The sequence below is a fragment of the Terrapene carolina genome, unplaced genomic scaffold, assembly GCF_002925995.2.
Source record: "Terrapene carolina triunguis isolate 2854851 unplaced genomic scaffold, T_m_triunguis-2.0 Scaffold32862, whole genome shotgun sequence".
NCBI classification, from domain to species: domain Eukaryota; kingdom Metazoa; phylum Chordata; order Testudines; family Emydidae; genus Terrapene; species Terrapene triunguis.
This window is the reverse complement of record NW_020697213.1, coordinates 323,028-331,177: the sequence shown is the minus strand read 5'-3', so window position 1 is coordinate 331,177 and position 8,150 is coordinate 323,028.

The following is an 8,150-nucleotide window of genomic DNA, read 5'->3' as shown; positions in this document are numbered from 1 at the left end:
GGCTGCCTCATGGGTGGTCTCTGTGCCCCTTGAAGCTGTGGGCAGTGGGTGCTATTGGAGGCAGCTGGAGCTGATAGATTAGGGGGCCTAACCCAGAATGGCCAATTCTGATACAGTTACAGTGGGATGGCGCTTTGCAGAACAAACAGATACTACCCCTGTCCTAAAATGCTTTTAGAGGTAACAACTAGTAAGGAGGGGATGGGGAGAGGGGAGAGCGGAAGCAGTAGCTGTGTGTGTCTTAGTGTCTTAGATTTTCTCAATACCTCATTGTAAGCATCATGGAAGAGACAGATTTTGAAGAGGGGCGGGAGCGAGGTGGGCTGGAGTAGAGAAGATGTTCTGGCTGTAGCGGGCAGCATGGAAAACAATGCAGAGAAGAGTGTGGGAGAAATAGATGATGGGAGCATCAAGACTGGCATCTGATGAGGAAACCAGGTTGGACAAATAGAGAGGAGCAGAGATGCTAACAAGAACTTTGAATCCAATGTGGTAGCAAAGGGGAAGCCAGAAATCAGTTATTAAGTTTGTTGAGTGCTATACAGGGAGTGTTATGTAAATGTCCATCATTATCAATCCCTTGCCACTTGACTTGGGGAAGGGGGGAAGCCTAGATATAGCTTTGGTTCCAGTACAAGGCTGGAAATGTCTTCCAACCAGCCTTAATCAAAGGTTATGAATAGTTTCAGTGATTCCTTTGCTATATAGATGAACAGGGAAGGAACCATGCGTACTATGGAGCTTTGAGATTAAACCCCTTTAGGGTCTGGTCACGTGGTGTGATGTTTACCGTATGTCACGTGAGTTATTCCCTGTATGACTGTATTTCTGTCACATGGTCCCATCGGTAAATTCCTATCTTCCTGTTCTCTGTTTATTCAGTACATGAGGGGAAATATTTTGGAAAAAAAAATCTCATTTCACAGGAAATGAACATTTGTCTTCAGTTACCAGTTAAGCTAGTCTAACCACATGAGCCAGAGACCAGCCCAATTACCTTTTCCTTTCTTTGCCATTGACGTTAAAGAAAGGTTAAAATGGTAACAAGCAGAGAGGGGTCAGAGTCACAAAGTCCAGATCCAAACTGCAGAGATATTTGGAGCTATAATCTAGTTCCAGCCCATCCTTAGTAACAAAGAAAGATAAACCTGAAAGAAGAAACTCTATCCTTCTCTCAAAATGAATATTCCAACACAGTGCTGATAAAATGGCAGAGCGTATCATGACTAAAAGTTAGCTTGTAGTGGCTTTGGTCTGGAAAGCAGGTACATCCCAACACAACAGGAATGTGTTCCACACTGGTTCTTTTGTTTCCATTCCTTCTGAAAGCATGTGTAGAAGACAAGTCTTTAAAATGGCCAGGTGCTTTAACACCATCTGGAAAGCAATGAGGAATTTCTAGCAGTTTCCAAAATAAAATGTCCACGTGCAAAATTGCAGAATGAAATGCTAAGCTCCCTGGGCCATTTCATAGGGTAGGTAACACAGCCATATGATTGAGTAAAGGCCTTTCAATGCTGCTCCGATCCAGCACGCTGAAGGGACAGCAGTTAGCTTGGAAGCTTACTGCAGAAGTAAGGGACATCTCTGGGCCTGAAGTTTTTGCCCCTCATTTCGAGTTTTTCTTGTATATGTACATCATATATTTAAATATAATCAGCTATATTTACTGGTCGACAGTGGGCTACAAACTTCAATCTCATTGCTGAGGGGAAAACGTTGCATAACTCAAAAGAGGTGTTACTAAAACTATCCATTGTTCCATACAGAGAGAGAAAGAATGACCATACTAACTCCAGACTATTTACTACAGCTGGGGATTTCCAAGGAGACCAAGGGAATTAAACACCCAAACCCAATTTAAATGCAGTGGGAGCTGGGTGCCTACCTCCCTTACACTTTCTTCAGAATCCCAGCCTATGTGTCTAACAAATCTTCCAGGTTTCTTTCTGGTCAGAAAGGAGTATTTTTTGTTAGTGAAGATAAGGAAATTGCCCCATTGGTGCCTGACAACCATAACTTCAAATCTAATTGTACTGCTGTCTTGCATAGCCCAGCTAACCGTAGCTGGGAGCTAAGAGCTGAAGTATAGGGTAGTATTCAGTTACACTGGTTTATCTTTGCCTCATTTTGCTGGTTCTGTCTAAGGAGATGAATCAGGACCAAGAAGTAATCAAAGAATTAGTAAGGAAAGAGAGACATTGTGTGAGATGCATCAGTTGGGATAGGAGTAGGAAAAAACATTCAGCCAAAGAAACTTCTCATTCATATTGACTTCAGACCAATTTTCTGCTCTTACAATGTATCCTCTATCCCTCTACTCCTCCAGAAACAGGGAGTTAGTTATGTATGAAACCCATTTATACCACTCATCAGAATGGCACATTCTTACTATCCTTTGATATCCCCTGGGGTGGATAAATGTTTTCCTCATGCAAGCTGCATTGCACAGGATGTGACATTTTTCACAGCCCTGAGCTATACAGCGTGGTTGATCTAATTTTTAGGCCTAGACAAGTGCTCAGGTTCTACACTGTATCTGTCCAAAGGAAGCTGCTCTCCTTTATTAATGCATCAGATTTCCTTGTGCCTGACAATTACTGTATAGACCTTCATCATAATTCTTCTTCTGTGCTCTGCTGGCACAAAATACTAAGGGCTGTTCAGATTCTACACAACAAAGTTAGGTCAGCTTAACTATATCACTCAGGGCTGTGAAAAATTTCATGCTCTGTGCAATGTATTTAAGCTGACCTAGCCCCTGGTGTAGATACCACTAGGTATACAGAAGACCTATGAAAAGTCAGGAGGGGCCTGCCCCAACTCCTCCAACACATAGCAAATGACTCTCCTGCTAGTCAGCTCCCTAAACTAAGCAGTATTCGGCCTGATTGGCACCTGGATGGGAAGTATCCACCGAAATCCCTAGTGTGCTTCAAGAAGTGGTGTTGGTTATAGAATATGTGACATTCCCTCTGTATGAAAACTGAACCCCATGACTCAGCCTGGTGTTGAAGAAAGACCCCAGTACTGTTGGAGTACTTATTTCTGAAGGAAGGTCTGAGCCACGTTATGGTAACTAAAAATCCCATGACAGTTTTTGCCAAGGTAGAAATGTTAGTCTTGATGTCTCAAATTCTAGCTCAGGTAAATTACTCTCTGGCTGACCTAACTTACTCTAATAGTTTCAGCTAGCCAAAGTACCCACGAACAATTAGGTGTGCACTGCGCTGCATTTCATCCTAGAGGGCAGTGAAGTCTCACACACAGTCTGCAAAGCACCTTAAAGTCTCATTTTTAAAGGACCTATAGAAATGTAAGAAATTATTTGCTCCAAAACATCTCTTAACTGCCCAGAGTCATTATCAATCCACCACCAAGGAAAGGTTTGGTTTTCCCTATGAAAAACCCCCCACAAAAAACAAACAACCCCCTCCCCCCCAAAACCCAACCTCAGCAGGAAGGAACAAATCACAGCCATGTTTGTGCTTTTTGTCCTGTCTGCTTGATTTATGAGCCTCAGTGCAATGATTAGAGATGAAAGAAAACATTCCAGAGGCCAAGACCTGTACATAGCTGGTGTCTCATGTCTGCCTTTCTGCCTGAGTTACTGTAAAGGGGACGGGAAACAAAACAGGAAAATTACAAGGAGCATACTGGTCACCACAGGCTTCTTTCTCTCTTATCATTTACTGAGCACCAGCTGTGTGTACAAAACAGGAAAATAATCCCTGCACTAACGTGTTTGTTATCTAGACAGACGAATGATAACGCTCAGGCTCCCATTGGTGTCTAAGAATGGTAAGGAGTAATAGTGGCCAAAGGATAAGTTTATTGCTTTATTTTGCTATTTTGTTTTAGGCAAATAAATATGGAAGAACTCGGTGTGCCTGATTAGGGTGGGCTGTCAAAGAGTATGTTTTAAGTGTTTGAAAGGGAAAACGGTGGATGTTTGTTGCACTGGACTGGAAAGGATGATGAGAAAGGGGACTAGAGAGGCTGCAAGCAATAACACAGTTTTTGTTCTGTATATAAATGAAGACAAGTTAGAGTTGTAACTACAGGGGTGGCTCGCTCCCCAGGACTCTGCACTGCTACACAGGAGCTCACACACATGGCTCCACAAAGAATCTCTGGACAAAATGTGCCCCTGTAGTGCAGGCACTTACCACAGTGACGGAAAGGGTTCTTCCATCGACCTCTCCATTATCTCTTCCTGCAACTTTGCAGGATATAATTGTGATGCTGGCAGACCAAGTGCCAGCTCGTGCCAAGGCCCCAGGCCCCGCTGAACACTGACAAATGCATAGCTGGAAACCAGTCTGACTCTCCTGTCTGTTATATTGTTAAGATAGATAGTAGAGTTGTAAGAATGTGTTTGATGTTTAGGCCTTATGAATAAGGCTACGATTTAGTCACGGGTACTTTTAGTAAAAGTCATGGACAGGTCACAGGCAGTAAACAAAAATTCATGGCCCATGACCTGTCCATGACTTATTCTATAAATACTCCAGACTAAACCTTGGGGCGGCTGCTGCTGTGGGGGTCACCCCAAGGGGTTGCTGTTGTGAGGGGCACGCCCCGGGGGGGGGTCACTGTTGGGGGGGCTGGGCCAGCAACACCAGCTGCCGCGGGCTGCCAGAGCAGCCGCTGCTCTGGCTGCCCCAGGGACCACTGCTCGGGTGGTTCCCAGGGCTAGATGCCCGGGACCACCCAAACAGCGGCTGGCTGCAGAGCCACTCCAGCAGCAGCCAGTGTGGCTGTCCCTGAGCCGGCTGCTTGGGTGGCGCTGGGGTCAGCCACACTGGCCGTTGCAGAAGTCACAGAGGTCTCAGAAAGTGATGGAATCCGTGAATTCTGCAACCTCTGTAACAGACACTGAACTGTACTTATGAATAACTTGTAGGATGCTGCATAGTCTCACTCATCTGTACACCATGTTATAAAGCAATAGCAAATGTTTGCACTGTAAACCTCTCTAACTGTGTAACTCATCAAAGGAACCTTCTCTAATGCAAATGATGGCTTCCTACAGAAGATGTTAAGTCCTGCCCAACAAGAATGTCTTTGAAACCAAATGAGCCATTGTGAAACATCAAAAGAACAAAGACTTTGTTAATTGCACTCCTCACCCCTTCCAGGATGAGGAGACCTGCATATGAACTCATCCCATCAGTCTGGGCTCTGGGGAGAAAGAGAGAAAAATCCCTGACACAGAGAAACTTGGTGCTTTTTGCTGCTTGCACTCTAAAGGGGTAAGAATCACTAAGCATAAGCAAAAGCCCCTAGTTGCTTGGCCTGGGTTAGCCCTAATGGACATATGGAGTTTACTTATTATAGCAGTTGCTATCATCTCTTGGAATCTAAGACTGTAACTCATTTGTGTGTGTTACCTGCTTTAACCTTGTCAATAACTCTCATTTCCTTTTCCTAGTTAATACATCTTTAGTATCAGAGGGGGAGCCGTGTTAGTCTGGATCTGTAAAAAGCAACAGAGAGTCCTGTGGCACCTTTAAGACTAACAGATGTATTGGAGCATAAGCTTTCGTGACTGAATGCCCACTTCCTCGGATGCATGCATCTGACGAAGTGGGCATTCACCCACGAAAGCTTATGCTCCAATACATCTTTAGTTAGTTTATTACAGGATTGGCTACAAGCATTGTCTTTGGTGAGAGAACTGGGGTACAATTGACCTGGGATAAGTGACTGGTCCTTTGGGACTGGGAGTAACCTGAATACTGTTGTGATTTTTCGTATAAGGGACCATCTGTCAATGAGTCGGGTTTGCCTGGGTGGCAAGATAGACTGGAATGCCCAAAGGGTCCATCTGTGACTCCATGATAAGGCTGTTACGGTGCTTGTGGAGTTCACGCTTGTTACTTGGTTGGTGAAATCCAATTATAGAACATATAACCAATTTGGGGTTTTTGCCCTATTTCCTGACAGTCTGCCTTGAGGTTGGCACCTGTGTTCGTGAGCCAGTCCAGACAGCGTGACAATAATATAATCACATATCATAATATGTGTGCTGACACAATTTTGTCCTCACTCGCCAGAATTGTTCAGAAATGACATCCCTACTGACAAGATCCTCATTCAAAGTAGAATGACTACAGGCTGCAAAGAGGACCCACTTCATCAAGTCAAGCTGCATGTCTTCTGTAGGTGCCCAAATCCATGTCTCACAATGTCCTTTATGAGTGTGCTAACTAAATGAACCCATTCTACATGGCTGGGATTATTAATGGTGTCTAACTAGATTACAGTGATAATTGCTTATTTTATCTTGTTACCTCATTGTATAAAACCAACTTCAATCCTATACAATAAGGAATTAGAGTCCAAGGCATGCAGCAGTGGTAAGATAAATGCATGTCTCAGATAGAGGCATTAGATTGAACAAAGGTGCCTTCATAACCTGGGAGTTATGTCTTGGAGTCTGTTATTTCAGTTTTCTGGTCCATGTTTTGAACATTGAATGGTCCAAATTACACCGGTTTAACCCGGAGCTGAATTGGGCTCCTTGTGGAACCCCCTAATACAACCGTTTTCTTGATGCTGATGGTAAGAGCAAATGCCTGACAGGCACTTGAAAGGCGGTCCACGAGTTCTTGTAGTAGATCTTCATTGTGGGCTGTGAGGCATGGGCGCCGACTCTGGGGGGGCTCCAGGGCTGGAGCACCCACAGGAAGAAAATGGTGGGTGCTGAGCACCCACCAGCAGCCTCCCTACCAGAACCTCCCTCTCCCACCAGTGCCTCCTGTCCGCCAGCGGGCCCCACAATCAGTGCCTTCCCCTCCCAGAGCCTAGTGCCTGCCACAGATCAGCTGTTTTGCGGCATCAGGAGGCCCTGGGGGAAGGGGGGAGGAGCAAGGGCACAGCGTGCTTCGGGGAGGCGGCTGAACCGGGTGGGGAAGGGGCCGGGGTGGAAAGAAGTGGGGCAGGGGAAGAGTGGGGGTGGGAACAAGCAGGGCATGGATGGGGCCTTGGGGAAGGGGTGGGGTGGGGGTGGGGCCTGGGCAGGGCCAGAGGGAAGCCCCTCCCCCCCCCGGCAGATTAGAAACTCGGTGCCTATGCTACGAGGGCAGCAGCATCAGTGAATAGAAGTTCCCTGATTAGCACCTTTTTGACTTTGGTCTTTGACTTAAGTGGGGATAGGTTGAAGAGTTTCCCATCTGAACTTGTGTGGAGATAAACTCCATCTTTCATGTCCTTAAACACACAGTTCAAGAGTACTGAGAAGAAGATTCCAAAGAGTGCAGGGGCAAGAACATGTCCTTGCTTCACTCTGCTTTTCATCTCAAACCGTCAAACTGGACAGTTGCTCTCATGTTGTTGTGGAATGAACATATAAGACTTAACAGGGTTGGTGGGCATCCTGTCTTTTCTAGTATTGCAAATAGACCTGCTCTGCTGACGAACCAGCTAGAAGTCGTCCAAAAATTCAGTTATTTAGGTTCTACAGTGACCATCGACCTCTTATTGGATGAAGAACTAAATGTTCACATTGGAAAGGCGGCCACCACCTTTAGCAGACTGACTAAAAGAGCCTGGAACAACTCAAAGCTGACCATCAAGACCAAAATGCTAGTGTACCAAGCCTGCACCCTCAGCACTCATGTATGGTGGGGAAACATGGACAACTTATGCTCATCAGGAGAAAAAGTTAAACAGTTTCCACCTACGTTGTTTATGCTGCACACTCAACACCAAATGGCAGGATAAAGTCAACAATGCAGAAGTTCTTCAAAGGGCAAATTTACCAAGTGTGACAGCCCTGCTCAAGCAAAGACAACTGTGCTGGCTGGGCCATCTGAGTAGGTTGTAAGACGGACGCATACCCAAGGACATGCTATACGGGGAGCTATCAGAGGAAACAAGGAACAACAGGACGTCCCAAGCTTTGCTATAAAGACACATGCAAGCGAGATATGAAGGAATTTGGAATTGATCCTGACCAATGGGAAATCTTGGCAAGTGATCGTAACAAGTGGCGCCGTGGCTCCATGAGGGTATCGAAGTCCATGACAGAAGCTAGGCCCCCAAAAGCTTGAAGAGAAAAGAGCCTGTAGGAAGCCAGCAACTCCCAAGATACAGACATTTGCAATAACTGCCAAAGATCATGCAAATCTCGGATTGGACTATTC